This window comes from Triturus cristatus, chromosome 5_1, assembly GCF_964204655.1.
Source record: "Triturus cristatus chromosome 5_1, aTriCri1.1, whole genome shotgun sequence".
Classification (NCBI taxonomy): domain Eukaryota; kingdom Metazoa; phylum Chordata; class Amphibia; order Caudata; family Salamandridae; genus Triturus; species Triturus cristatus.
Genome location: NC_140587.1, coordinates 240496417 through 240511889, shown reverse-complemented (window position 1 = coordinate 240511889; position 15473 = coordinate 240496417).

The following is a 15473-nucleotide window of genomic DNA, read 5'->3' as shown; positions in this document are numbered from 1 at the left end:
TCACCTACTGTATGGTGCTACTGTGCACCATGCGGGTCTTGTGAACTATGGTGCCGTCTTGTAGTCACACACTGAAAAAGAAACAGAAATAACCAATCTCACATAGTGAATCATGGTATCTTTACATCTTTGTATCTTTAAATGTGTGTAATCGTTGGAAATACCCAGTATGTTTATCCCATAGGATTTCATGCTTACTATATGACCTGAAATTCTACTTGAATCTCGTCATTATTGTTCAAAACACCGAAAATATATGGTACATATGTCATTCCTTGATGGCGTCTCTGTCGTATTTGTGTCTATAGCGGCCGTTTTTTTAGTTATTATTTCGACCATTTGCAATATTCTGTATATACTGTAGAGGCTAGGTATCGAAGCAACCTCGTTGTGCTATCATACCTTAAACAGATGAAACTTGGGTGGCCGCATTATGAATGTATTGGCACCCATCTACGTGTGAACATACCACACTCACACACCTAATTTGCTTATATCATATACTTAGTTAGAGTACCCAATCGTTTTTTTTGGGGTGTGTATATTTCACCTCTTGGGAAACCACCATGGGAGGTAGATCCTTCTCCTACCTAGCAGCTAAAACCTGGAACTCACTTCCCACTTACCTTCGCCTTACCCAGAACCACCTAGCATTCAGAAAGCAACTTAAAACGTGGATATTTGACAAGTAATCCCCCAGCCCTCCCTAAGCGCCTTGAGACCCTCTGGGTATGTAGTGCGCTATATAAATTCTCTGACTTGACTTGACTTGACTCTTGGATTCTTTAGAAACACTAATTATCACGCAATGGGTCAAATTTCTTGAAAGATGCATACCCTTATGTGCCAGTTTTGTATTATCTTTAAATTTCCCGCTCAGTTCCTAAGATTGTGCCCTTCATCTACACATCGGTGTGTTACCATTCATTGCATGTCAACATGCTGCATTCGTCACTTTCATACACACGACTTACTTCGTCAAAGATCGGTCACTGCTTTGCTACCTATGTTTTTCACACACCGCCCGCCACCGAGTAGCGTTGATGGCGGGGCGGCTTCTTAAATACCTTGTTGGTCTTTTTCAGGATCATTGGTTTGGAAGAGCATTTTTTGTATGCCTCTTCCGATTGGTGATTACAGTTTATGACAGAAAATTTCCTTGCCCGCGCCTCAATAGGGCATTGGCTTCTGGGAAGTGTAGCTTTTTGGTTTGACGTTCAGTGCCGATTTTATATAAAATGTTTGATGTGCTCATTTGCACAATGTCATTGAATTTCTGACTTGTTGTAAGTGGACACTTTTTTTATTTATAGTACACATTTGACTGTGGTGCCTTATCTGCGCGATTGTGTGCACCTTATATTGCATTGTATACGTATATGTGAACAGTAAAGTTTCATTGAAACACGAAGGTAGACAACTGTATGGCCTTGATATGGGCTTCAGAGTTGGTTAAACAATCATATCGCACCTATTTGACTGTGGTGCCTTATCTGAGCGATTGTGTGCACCTTATGTTGCGTTGTATATGTGCATGTGAACAATAAAGTTTCATTAAGACACCCAGGTAGACAATTGTATGGCCCTTGGTATAAGCTTCAGAGTTGGTTAAACAATCGTATTGTACAATTGTTTTTCACCTGAGGGTATGTAATTGGTAGCCTTGTATTGAACTTCATCTTTTATTAATGTAAGGATCAGTCATATTCTGGAAATCGGAGGATAATGATGTTTATTAGATTACAGAATATTAACTCCAATTTTTGTCCACCCTTTTGCTCTTTTACAAATAAAGATTGCATGCCAATGTCCTTGTTTTTCTTCTGTTGGTTGTATTACATTAGCATTGTCCACGGGATTTGCTCATTCAACTCGTGTGCAACGCTTGACACACGGTAAATCCATCTTTGTTCAAGTTTTAAAAGTTGTTTTTCACTGCATGTGTTAGGTAGTCTTTCGATCACTGACCATGTAAAGTCATTCTCAGTATGCCTTGTTGTTTGAAAATGACGCATCATTTTTGTGACTGTTTTTCCACATCAAAACATACTACGAAGTTCGTTTAGTCATACCTTGACTTTCTGTGTGGTCATTCCAATGTACTTTAATTGACATTTACAAATCATAATGTACACAACGTAATGACTGTTGCAATTCAAAAACTTCCTCTGTTCCCAGGGAGTTTTCAAACCCAGCTCAATGTTTTTACTAGCCTTTGTTAGGTAACATACATTGCATGTTCCACAAGGGAAATATCCTACTACTTCAGGGAGATTCCAAAGTGTGTTAGTTTGTTGTCTTGTTCCTGCTTTTTCCTTAGGGCGGGTGTGTACTATCGAATCATGGAGGGACTTGCCTCGCTTAAAAGCAAACATCGTTTTTTCCATTTTGAGAGATCCGGAGTTTAGGGTTTTCCAGTGTCGTAGAATAATTCCTTTTACCCTATTAGACTATGTATCATATGTGGTCACGCATACCAGTCTTTTGTTTTCCGGTTTTGGATACGTCTCTAGTAATGTTTCTCTTGGATTGTTCTTGGCCGTCTTATATGCCTGTTTAACAAGTCTTTTAGGAAAGGACTTTGCTTGTAATTTTTGTGAGAGTTTCTTGGCATGGACTTCATAAGTTTCTCTGTCTGAGCAATTCCTACGGAGTCTTATGAATTGTCCTACTGGTAGGTTATCTTTCAAGGTCTTAGGATGGAAGCTATCGTATCTCAATAGATTGTTCACATCTGTGGGTTTATAAAAAACTTCAGTTTTTAATATTCCATTTCTGGCCAGATTCTCAAATCTAAAAAAGGTGATGCAGTCTTTTTTCACTGTGATTGTGAAATTCAGGTACTGGTCCCTCGAGTTGAGCCACCTTAGAAATTCATTTGCTTCTGTTTCATCCCATTCCAGATGAGGAAAATATCATCTATAAACCTCTTACAAACTACCATTTTGGTGTGGTAGGGGTTGATGTTCGTGTAAATGAATTTCATATTTTCCAACCCTATGCTCTGTAAACACAGTGTGGCCAACAGTATGGAGTCCTGCAACATTACTATTTGCCTTCAGCTTTTGCCGATGTTGATTGATCCTGCTGCAGGCCCACATGCTGTCAACCAGATTGTAGGTGAGCTTGTGACCCTGCCATTGATTCGGCTGCTTGACACTCTGTAGCGCTTTTTACCGCATATTGTGTCTGGAGCTAAGCAGAGGTGAGTTACAGGGAACTTATACGTTTTTCTATGGAGACCGCTGCTATAACGAATGCAATGATGCTTTATGATTTTATGATGTGGCTTGGACTATGTTAGGTGGAGGATGACTCCCAGTCAAATAATAAATAATAAGTTTAAAAAAAACATAGTGTCACTACTCCCATGAAGATGTCTTTTCCACACGGCCTGTTTATATTTGTGAGAGACATCCTCTGACACCTAGAAAAATGCCACCCTCATGCCCTCAATCAAGAAACGATCTGCTGACCCAGTCACCTTTTCCAACTACAGCTCCATTACCCTCCTAACATGCTCGAAAAAGGTCTTAGCAAAACTAATTAACTGATGCCTCTCTGAACAAGTCAGTAACTACCAGCTCCACGATGACATGCAGTCCAGATTCAGGCCCAACCATAGGACAGAAACAGCACTCATCACCACCACAGACGGAATCCTTGTTATACTTGACAAAGCAGCCTTCATTTTCTTAGAACTCTCTGCAGCATTTGATAAAGTTTCACACCCCATCCTCATCAGGTGACTGCACAAGATTGGCATCCAAGTACTTACTCTCCACTTGATCTACTCCTTCTTAACAGATAGAACACAAGCTGTCAGCCTGGCACCTTACTCCTCAGAATCCCGGAAACTGATCTGCGGAGTGCCTTAAGGCTCCCCGCTCAGCCGAACCCTCTTCAACACATACATGATTCCTCTGCCCAATCTGTGCACATAACATAAACATTCTCTACTATGCATATGACACACAACTCATTCTCTCCCTCTTGAACAGGACCCCCAACACAAGAAAAAAGTTCACCACCTGCATGCCTGAAGTCAATAACTGGATGAAAGCCAACTGTTTCAATCTGAACTCCAACAAGATCGAAGTAGTGATCTTCGGCAAGAAAGCCTCACTACGGGACTCCAACTGAACTTAGACCCACACCCAGAGCCCACACCAAGACCCTCAAAATAAATCATCAACAACAAACTAGACATAACCGGTTGGGTCAACACTGTCACTGCATCCTGCTCCACACCCTGTAAATGGTTTGGAAGATCTTCAAATGGCTCCCAATCGACACTAGAAAAACTGTAATTCGTGCACTGGTCTCCAACAAGTTGTACTATAGGAACACTTTTTACTTCGGGATCACCAAGCAACTCACTAGAAAACCACTCATTCTCAACCTCCTACATGGAACTCACATCACACCAGTATTCAGGGTACTACTCTGACTCCTGATATACAAATGCACTTGATTCAAACTCCTCACATATTCATTCAAGGCTCTACACAAATCAGGCCCAACTACCTGAACATTTGCATCTCTTCGCAACAATGACCCAGACACCTCGGCTCCACATAACCTCTACTTGCACACATCCCATGCATAAACAGAACTAGAACAGGAGGGCAGGAAGGATGACGGGTGTTCGCACACATCAATCCTAAAGTATGGAATGACTTCCCCCTCCACAGCAGAGCTTCCTCCTCTCCTCTTGAATTCCGCAAGAAGCTGAAGACCTGGCTTTTCAATTAACCAACCTACCATAGACAGGACTAGGTGCACACACCTCCTAGATGCCAAGATACCCCCGCGGGTAATAGTGCTTTCACAAATACACATAACAAAAATAAAGTAAAAGAGGCCTCCCAGAAATGTGAGCCATTTCAAGCATCCCAGGCACTATATTTTCAGCACACTATGGTAACACACTATCTGAAAGAAGAAATTCCCCACCTGTCAATTGTCAAACGATAATAAAGAAGTAGATATTGCATAAAAACAAATATTATTAAAATATACAGAATATACATTGTGCAGTAGGAACCTAGCCAATACATGTCTGCACTGGTATTGCAAGTGTACCAGATATGTCAGGGTAAAAAAAAATAATACATCTGTATGCTTTTTAAGGCAGATGTGTTGTGAACCAGGCAGGTTTGTATAGGGCCCAAAATAGTGAAAATTAGCCCTTGCTATAAAGTCATTATGACAATAAAATGCAAAAAAGTTATAGGATTTGCAGATAACTTTACATGGGATGTTCTTAACTTGAGGTATACAGGTGAAAGTTTCCCTCAATAGCGAATCAGATATCTAAAAATGTTTCCCACATTTTTCAAATCTGAGCAGTGTTGAACTTGTAAATACATGCTATATAGGTATTTTGCAATGTATGGGGAAAGACCTGCCTTTGTGTTTTCTGCAGGGTCTATTTGTAGTAATATAAGGGAAATCAACAGTAACAACCATCCAGCCAGTCCATAAAACAGGCCCAGAAACACCTAAAAAATATTGACCAAACTGATCAATTAGATCAGCTCTTCTGCGCTGCCAGATTGCCCTGTAGGTCAGTTCCACCCTGCCAGAACCTAGATACCATTTAGGGTATTAGATTGCTATAGCAATATCTGTGCTAGAAGTGATACTAGAAGTAGTAGTAGCAGTGGTAGATGTGGTAATAATAGAAGTGATAGTGGTTGTAATAGAAGTAGTAGTGGGAGTGACAATAGTAGTAATAGTGGTAATCATTGTATTAGTAGTAGAGTAACTTGCAATTTTTATAATGAATAGGTTGGCAGAATTTAAAAACGCTTTTTATGGTGTCTGGAGCTCACCCAGATATTATATGGCAATACATTTTGAAGTTTTGAACTGCAAAAATAAAACACTTTTTAATGTATTTTATTCCTCAAATTGCAAATCAGGTGGGTCTTGTCAAGCTTCAGAAGATTTCAGAACTAAGCGGCCTATTAGGATGGTGGGCGGACCTGAGTCCAAGCATTTGGTAGGCTGATAGCGGGAACATTTTCCAGTTTTCACCTGCAGAAAGCAGTGCACTCATTGCAGGCAGTTCATGGGTAGTTGTGGAACGAGGTGTTGCCAGTGGCGGCTCCTCCGTGTGGGCGTTTGGGCATCGCCCCCTTGTTATTTTTGCCTCCCACCCTCCCCCCCTACAGTGGCAGCTGTAAGTGTGATTGACTGGAATCAGCCCGCGACAGTCAGCTGTCTCAGCCGCAGGCTGATATCACGTGACCACTAGTCAGGCTTAGGGGGTGGGGTTATGACGCAGCACAGCAGTGACAGTCAGTGCAAACACCAACGTCTTAATGCGCATGTTGGGTTGGCCAGGGGCCTCTCCCTGGCCAGCCCGACATGCGCAATCCTTAGCATTGCCGCATGTATAATTAAGGAGATGATGGGATCGAAGTCGCATCCCCTCAGTCTCCTGATGAGCGTCAAGTTGTGCTGCCCGGGCCAATCCAGATGCTGCTCAAGCAGCGCTTGGATTGGCTGCTTTCCCGTCTCTAGGCCGAGTCCTGAACACGGAGCTGCCTGGGACTGGGCAAGCTTGGGGAGCGATATTCATCAATCACTGCACGGCTTTATTGTGAAGCCGTACAGTGATTGGTCTGCTCTAGCTCAGCCTCTCTCTCGTCTCTCCCCCTCCCCTCTTCATGTGTGAGCTCCATGATTACACACACACACACGGGAGTGGAGAGAGAGTCAATCAAGGCCGAGAGCTCCTTGACCACTGCTGGCCCCTTAAGCCTGAACTGCATGCAAGGCAGGCCGCTGAGTCCTGCCTCGCGCAACTTAAATAAAGTTGCAAATGTCGGACGGACTCGTCACCCCTGGTTGGATGTCCTGAGAGCCTGAGCGTAGATTCAGGATTACTAAATGACGATTGAGGTAAGGTAGTTAATTGACAGTGTGTGTCCCCCCCCCATACAGATAGGCTGTGATATTCAAATGAGATCTAGGGACTGTCTGATTTGAATCTCACAGCCCGGTTAGTCACTCACTCACGGTGACGGTCTTAGTTCATGATTATTTTCATTATCACTACTACTAGTGATAGTGAAAATAATAATGAACTGTGAGTGTGAAGGTGTCCCGGTAACAAAAGATGCCGCCTGATTATCGCCGCAATGGCCAGCAGAGCTCCCGACTTCAGAGTGGGACGGGCGGGTGTTGTTGCAACTTGTGAGCCGAGGAGGCCAAGACTTGAACCTGGTTCTCCTGAGGGGAACCAGGTTCAAGTCTCGGCATCATCAGTTCAACATCCTTTGATCTGGGCAAATTACTTTAATTTCCCGGTGCCCGGTGCCCACTGCACCCTTGAAAAAACTGGTGCAGCGTGGAGTGCAGACCCGTCCTGGCGCAGACAGAAATATTGCTTGAATTTAGGCCCTTCTGGCACGTAACTCCAAGAAGCGGACACGCTGCTGCAATGTCTGCCAGCAGAGCCTAGCTTCAGAAACATTTCCATCTACAAGAAATAAAGGGCGCCACCCCACCTAGGGGGCGTGGCGCCGTTAGTGGCAACAAAGGGCCGGACAGTGTAGTGTAGGGATCCCTTCCGGGTCGTGTGACCTGGAAGGGGATACCAACCCTTAGAACAGGAAGTGCGTCGGGAAAAAGGCAGGCTGACCCCGGAGGTAATTAACGCTGGCGCGAGTTTTGAAAAGGCAGTGGAGCAGTAGCCGCGCCCTCTTATGTCCACTCTCCTGCTCGGGGTCGGAGGTCGCATCGGAAGTTCCAGCTCGGACCGCGTGCGGCAGCGGCGGACGTGGAGAACGTGCAGACGACTCTAGGGGCAGGTGAGCGGGCCTCACAGTGTGCATTTTGGGGGGGGAAGACATTTTATGCGATTGTCGGGCATATTGGTTTCCACATGGGGGACCGTCCGAGGGGGTGCCGCGTGCGAGTGCTGGTGTGCGTGGCAATCATGAGGGTGGTCACAGCGTTCAGGTTGTTGATCTTGAGCGGTGCGAGTCGTGGGCACTCTCGGGCTGAGTACGAGTCGTACTGGATCGCTGGCGGAGGTGCTGGCATGTGTGAGCAACGCATGGTGCGGAGAAGGGAAGTTGCGGTAAGCATGCGGTAGAATGATTGTTACATGAAAGTGCGGGCACTCTCGGGCTGAGTACGAGTCGTACTGGATCGCTGGCGGTATTGAACAATGTTTTTGTGCCAAGCCCGTATTTTAAGCCTCAGGTGAGAAAGGGGTGCTTGAGACAACAGACTTGGTTTTGAACACAGTGCAAGAAAGAAATGTCCCGCCGACAGGTGCAAGTGGGGGAACCAACGCACAAAAAAATGTTTCGCAGGTGGTGGTGGCACCCGTTTCAAATGCGGAAACACCTGGGACACAGATAGCCGCGCCTCCAGTGGTCGCACATCCAGGCAGCGGCATAGCGCAAGTGTGGGTTCAGTCTGGGGGGTAGCACAATCCCCAGGTGTAGTGGCAGCAACATCACAAGGGCAGGCACTTAATAATTGCCCAGCTAGTGCAATGGTGCCCGCAGCAGCTTACCCTGGGTTTTTAGGGCCAGTAGTTATGGGGCAATCCCCAAGCGTAGTAACGGCGACGCCGCAAGGGCAAAACGCTCAGCAATAGCGCAACAGCTGCAGGGGCCTCAGGTAATTCTGTTCAGGGGTCTGTGGGGCCGGTGGTGATGGGGCAGCCCACATTAGCATACAGCCCATTGATTTACGGGTCCGGGTCCATGGCGCTTTCGCCCTCAGCAGGGATCACATGGCATGTGCCTCTGGAAACCAAGGAGAAGATCTTGAAAGGAGAGTATATAGATGTATTTGATCTCATAAATGCCGGGGTGGTCCCGGGTAAAGCCAGGGTAGGTAAGGAGGGGGAGTACAAACAGAAGAAGGTATGGGTGGACTGGTCAATCAAAAACTGGATCAAAGGTTTCGCTATCTATGCGGCCATCATGGCAGAGAGGTATCCCGCGGTGGCACCCCAATTAATTAGTTATATATCCTTGATTCATGGGGCGGCGTCTGAGTTCCCAGGGACAGGATGGCTGCAATATGACACCAAGTTTAGACAAATGAAGGCAGTACATCCTGAGATAGCATGGGACCAACGCGAAATTAATGTATGGCATGCTGTATTTTATTCAACGGTGCCCGTGAATAAGACTAGTTACCCCGCTCCCAATCAGTCCTTTCGGGGTGCCAGGGGGGCAGGAGATAAGAAACTGGCCTGCTGGCAGTATAATAAGAATGAGTGCACCAGGGGTTCAGCATGCAGATACAAGCACTGTTGCTCCTTTTGTGGGGGACCATCCCACCCAGAAATCAGATGTTTCAAAAAGTCGGGGAGGCCAAAAGAGCAGCCGGCCCATACCGCAGCCAAAGGACGGCCTCCTCAAGCACCCTAGAGACTTGCCAACACCCATTAAGATACACGTGCTGACATACCTCCTTAGCAAGTATGACAAATTGCAAGATGCCCAGTTTTTACACAATGGCTTTATGTCCGGTTTCCGCATCCCATCATCAGCTACCCCCTCCAATGCTCCCCCGCGTAACCAAAACTCAGTGCTTCAGAACATGGAGGTGGCAGAGCTAAAAATCATGAGAGAAGTTGCCTTGGGGAGGGTGGCGGGTCCCTTCAAACAGTTGCCAAAGCCTGATCTGGTATGCTCACCACTAGGGTTAGTACCGAAAAAAGAGAAAGGGAAGTTCCGTTTGATTCACAATTTGTCAAGCCCTCCAGGTTTGTCTGTCAATGACAAGCTTAACCCAGATCTATGCACAGTGCGGTATACAACATTTGACACCGCAATCCAGAAGTTACTGGCGCTAGGTGAGGGAGCCTTAATGGCTAAGTCAGATATTGAAGCAGCCTTTCGACTCTTGCCAGTACACCCCGAGGATACCAAGTTCTTGGGTTTTACCTTCAAAGGAGAGTATTTCATTGACCTTTGCATGCCCATGGGCTGTTCAATCGCGTGCTCAGTATTTGAGACTTTCGCCAGGTTCCTGGAATGGGCAGTGCAACAATTCCTAACAGCTGCATCACATGAGGTGGTGCACTACCTAGATGATTTTTTGTTCTTGGGCCCCCAGGGATCACAGTCATGCAGGAAGGCCCTGCTGGGCTTCCAGCACCTGGCAAAAGCTCTGGGTGTGCCACTGTCCGCAGAGAAGACGGAGGGGCCAACTACTTGCTTAACATTCCTAGGCATCGAAATAGATACTAGAGAAGGAGTATGTAGGCTCCCTCAGTTGAAGTTGACTGCGTTCAAGGCAGCCATCGACGCCTGTTTGGGGACCCGGAAGGTGACGCTGCACCAATTACAGGTTCTGGTGGGACAGTTGAACTTCGCCTTGAGAGTTATACCGATGGGAGGACCTTCTCTAGGAGTATTGCAAGGGCAATGTCTGGGCTTCGCGCCAAACACCATCGCACTAGGTTGTCAGCAGAGGTAAGGAATGACTTGGCGATTAGGAGAGACTTCTTGGAAAACTTTAATGGGTCTGTGATATGGCAAATGCCGAGTAGCTCCAATGCCGAGTTGGAATCGTTCACAGATACTGCAGGCAGCGTAGGTTTCGGGGCAGTGTTAGTGCACAAGTGGTGCATGCAGCACTGGCCGGAGGAATGGGCACGGCACGGACTGACACGGAATATCACCTTTTTAGAACTGTTTCCAATCATTGTGGCTCTGCATTTGTGGGGGGACATTCTGGCAAATAGGCATATTGTATTCTGGTCTGACAGCATGTCTGCAGTGATGGCAATCAATAATCAGAGAGCGAAATGCACCTGGGTACTGCGTCTTTTGAAGGAACTGGTGTTGCAATGTTTACGGCGCAATGTATTTTTTAATGCTAAGTATGTACCGGGGGTGGACAACTTGGCTGCTGACGCTTTGCCCCGTTTTAAGTTGGCAGAGTTCCGCACCCACTGGTCGCAAGCAGACAGAGAGATGACTAACTTCCCGGCGGGGCTATGGAAGCTTGGTGCCCCACAGCCCCTGAATTGATAACAGCGTCACTGGCCCCCAAGACTAAGTGTATGTATGAGAGGTTGTGGCAGTTATATCAGGATTGCTTAAAAGGGGCTAGGATAGTTGAGGTGTTCTCAACGACGAGTGTCTTGGAGTTTATAGTACATCAGAAATCTAGCGGGAAGTCAGTAGCAATGATGAAAAGACAACTGTCGGCAATAGCACTCTATGCCGGGCTAGAGGGTGTGGCAGACCCAACAAAGGATCTGAGGGTGAGGAGAGCTATGAAGGGTTGGGAGCGATTAACACCAGGGGTAAAGGACAGTAGAAGACCCATAGATGTAAGCAGGTCAGTAAATATCCTGGCGATATTGCCCAAGATTTGCTTTTCACCATATGAGACTCAATTATTCAGAGTAGCATACGCATTAGCCTTCTTTGGGGCATTCAGGATTTCAGAATTGCTTCCTGCCTCTAAGGCAGACAGGGAAGGGGGCATACGGTGCGAGGATTTAATTCTGTCAGGGGAAATCTTGCAAGTCAGGGTCCGGAGATCAAAGACTGACCCATTGGGTAAAGGGGTATGGTCCCAGTTAGGTGCAGTCGCGGGGGTGACATATTGCCCGGTAAGCCTGGCAAGGGAGTTTCTCCAAATCAGGCCACAGGGAGGTGACAACAGAGTGCTACTGCATAGCGACGGCAAGCCCCTCACTAGATTTCAGTTCACCAGGGTGTGCAAGCTTGCTCTGATAAAGCAGGGGGTAGACTCAACTGATGTCACATCTCATTCATTCCGCATCGGGGCAGCCACGACAGCGGCAGGCTTAGGCCTCTCAGAGGAAACAATTAGGAGGTTAGGTCGTTGGAAGTCAACATGTTATGAGCGTTATGTTCGCCCGCAGTTAATTTATATCTCGCAGTGTGCTGCCCCTGTCTTCCACCGTCCCGCGTTGATTGTTTTTCCATCTTCAATTGCTCTAGGTACCACGTCTCAGAGGCCCCAAATATGCTGGTGTGGCCACTCTTTTATTCGCAGGGTGGGGCTTGCCTTTAAGAACTCACGCGAGGAGAGAATGCAGGAGGCACAAGGATTTGACCACCATTGGGTGGGAATAGGCGGACAACATTTAGCTGAGGTGCCTAGCGATTTGCGGGGGGCCATGTCCAGAGGCATGCCTACCCCTGATCTAATAGTGATTCATTCAGGAGGCAACGATATGATCCCGGTTGGAAGGAGGGGCGTAAAAGAGGCTTTGATCTCGGTTCTGGCAGCGGTCAGGAATATGTTACCCAACACGATATTGCTATGGTCTGAAGTTATACCACGGCAAGTATGGGAGCGGGGAGCGCCTCCGAAGGCAGTGAATAAGTCAGTGAGGAGATCCTAAGGAAATCAAGCATCCGGACCATAAGGCACAAGTTGATACAAACATCAAGGCTAAAACTGTATGCTGCGGATGGGGTACATCTGTCCAAAGCGGGTAGTGAGTTGTTCATACAGACAGTGTTAGGAGCCATCACCGAAGCGTTCGATTGCGGGGGGGGGAGGTCGAGTCCGCCAGTGAGCGCCTCGCCCTGTGGCGGGGTCCTGGGCAAGAGGAATGACAGGGACTCCTTTGGTCGGTGCCATTTTTGGCCCCAGAACAGGTCTTGAAATCTATCAGGGGCTCCGGGCTGGCGAGAGATGGGGCTTACCTGCTGGTGGCTCTGGATTCTCTAGCTCTACCCTGGAAGCCGTTGGTTGTCACAAGTAGTGGCAGATTATCTACCTGCGGCTCTGTTGACCAGAGGGCGGTCAGCCTAAGGAGAGCAGGCTATCTTGGTTGTGGCCTGCTGGCACAGCCCGAAGGTCAAGCAAAAAGACCCTTGGAGAGTGGGTTGTAAATACAATGACAATGTATAATTTTTAGATTTATTTGGAGTGCTGTGGTGTTTCTAAGCAAAGTATTTTAAAAGATGTTCACAATAAATAAGAGAGGCCGACGGAGTAATTGGCCAGAGATGTAATTTAATAAATGTTTACACTGTGAAGACCAAAGCTGACTCAGGTGTCTCTATGAGAGGGTGGTGAATGGTGGTGGGGGACAAGTGCACTTTGTATGCCATCTCTGTAATTTTTCTGAAGCTATGACCCGGCCTGCTAGGCCCTGCTGGCAAGAACCTCCGGTAAGCATTGCAGCAGCTTGTACACTGCTCGGAGGTGCGTGCCAGCAGGGCCTAACTTCAGAAACATAACATTTCCTGTAGGTAGAAATGTTTCTGAAGCTAGGCTCTGCTGGCACACACCTCCGGGAAGCATTGCAGCAGCGTGTCCGCTTCTCGGAGGTGCGTGCCAGCAGGGCCTAACTTCAGAAACATTTCTTTCTACCAGAAATGTTACGTTTCTAGAAGCTAGGCGAGGAAGGCCATGCTGGCATGCCAGAGGCCGCTAACCTTTCAGCCCAGACAAAGCCAGCTCGGTTGTGCAAAAAATCTTGCCCTGATGACCTCCAATAAATATTTGAAATACAATTTTCCATACATATATTTTTAATATGGGTTATGTGTGAGAGTAGAGTTTATTGCAGACATTTGGCAGGGAAATGTTGTGGTTATGTTTCCTGCAACAGCCATAAAATTGTTTCTTATCGATCTGAACAGGAACTAACAAAGGAAAAAACGGAAGGGTGTCACAGAGATTATTTGATTAGTGAGCTGCTACTATGTTATAATAGTCGAAACACACCTATCTATACTTGAATGTTTACACATTTAGATTTTGGACTTGTGCCTGTGCACTGGCTAAAGAGGGCATGAAAGAGCAGAAACTGGAACATAAATTCAATGCTGTTCTGAACAGGGGCCCCCAAAATAGGTTTGGCACAGGGCCCCCAAAATCATTAAGATGTCCCTGTGGCACACACCATCGTGACCCTGCGTGCCAATGCTCTTAGCTTCAGAAACATTTCTATCTGCAAGATAGAAATGTTACTCAAGCCAAGAGCATTGGCAATTAGTGTGTATGCTTCTCTGTGGTGCGCAGAGATGTTTTTTCACTCTTATGAAATGTATTGGCAAGTCCCCAACCAGAAAGAGAATGGCCTGGAAGGGTGTACCCAATAATTAGTGGAGATGTGGGGTTTCTTCTAAAAAAACAGTACAGTTTGCATTTGCAAAGGGCCCTTCTGCAGAGTGTTTTCACATGAGTAAATGTACAGCTTATATATTTATGCATAATATTTTTAATCCTCCCCAAGCCCCCTATAGATTGTTCGGCCTCGCTCGCTACGCTCGCCCGCCGCGGCGCACTGTACCGCAAGTTTTAAGCCTCACCATTTCAAGATGTCACCAGCCACCACTGGGTGTTGCAGATGCAACTTAGGACGGCAGAGGTGAAGGTGGTCTGTCCCCTGAGAAGCTCTTTAACTGCACCCTCAAAAGCCAGACATATGTAGGTTTGACACTAGCACACGCAGAAGACATGAAGAAATTAATTCCTAGGTCAACGTATCCTTCTAACATTTTTCGGTATTGAGGAGACCTAATAGAAATAAAGGCTTAATCTAAATTTTACGCAGCAGCAAAGAAACAGTGTACTCAGCACGGTCCCAGCAGGGATATTTGTACCACAAGCAAAATTACATGTTGCTGATTTCGCATCGCGTCACATTGAAATACAGGTCACATTTGCTTGTCTCGACTGCAATCTGATGCTCCCTGGTGCCCCCAGATTGCGGCACCGCACAGCTGCTGCCCTCATTTCCCTGATGGTTACACCACTCCTAAATCTCCTCTTTGATTCGAATAAACCAAAAGTTCACCAGTTGCATGGTGTTGTCGACTTTGTTTCCTGAAGCTGTGTAAGGAAACTAAGGGGCATATCAACAAGGGCTTTTCTCTGCTTTTTTGGCTTTAAAAGCCAAAAAAGCAGAGATAAAACTAGCGCCCTATCAACAACAGGGTGCTAACACGCAAATTTGCATGTTAGCACCCTTTTACTCTACGCTTCCCCTTGCATCTCTAATGAGATGCAAAGGTGGCGTTCCAGAGTAAAAGAATAGGAGAAATGTCGCTAAGCGTCATTTATCCTATTATCAAGAATGTCGCTAACCCTGTTAGAGACAAAAAAAGCAGCGCTAACCGCGGTTAACGCTGCTTTTTTACGTCTGGTATTTTTCTGACTTAGCCATGATATCCTATGGAAGGAGGATATCATGGCTAAGTTTGCCTGTCCCTATCAACAAGGTAACGTGAGATTATCGCTGGGTTTCCAGCGATAATCTCACGTTAGCCTGTTAGCGTGAGGATTTTTATCGCTATTGAGATAAGCGTTGCTAATAGCACGCTATCTCAGCGATAAAAATTCACGCTAGCCGGCGATAATTATCCTAGCGCTAAGTGCGCTTAAAGATAATTATCGCCGGTTGTTGTTGATATGCCCCAGAGTAAGCTGGGCTTGCTCCTATTTTATATTTACATTGTTGCCCTAGTGCAGAGAATGCAAAATACACA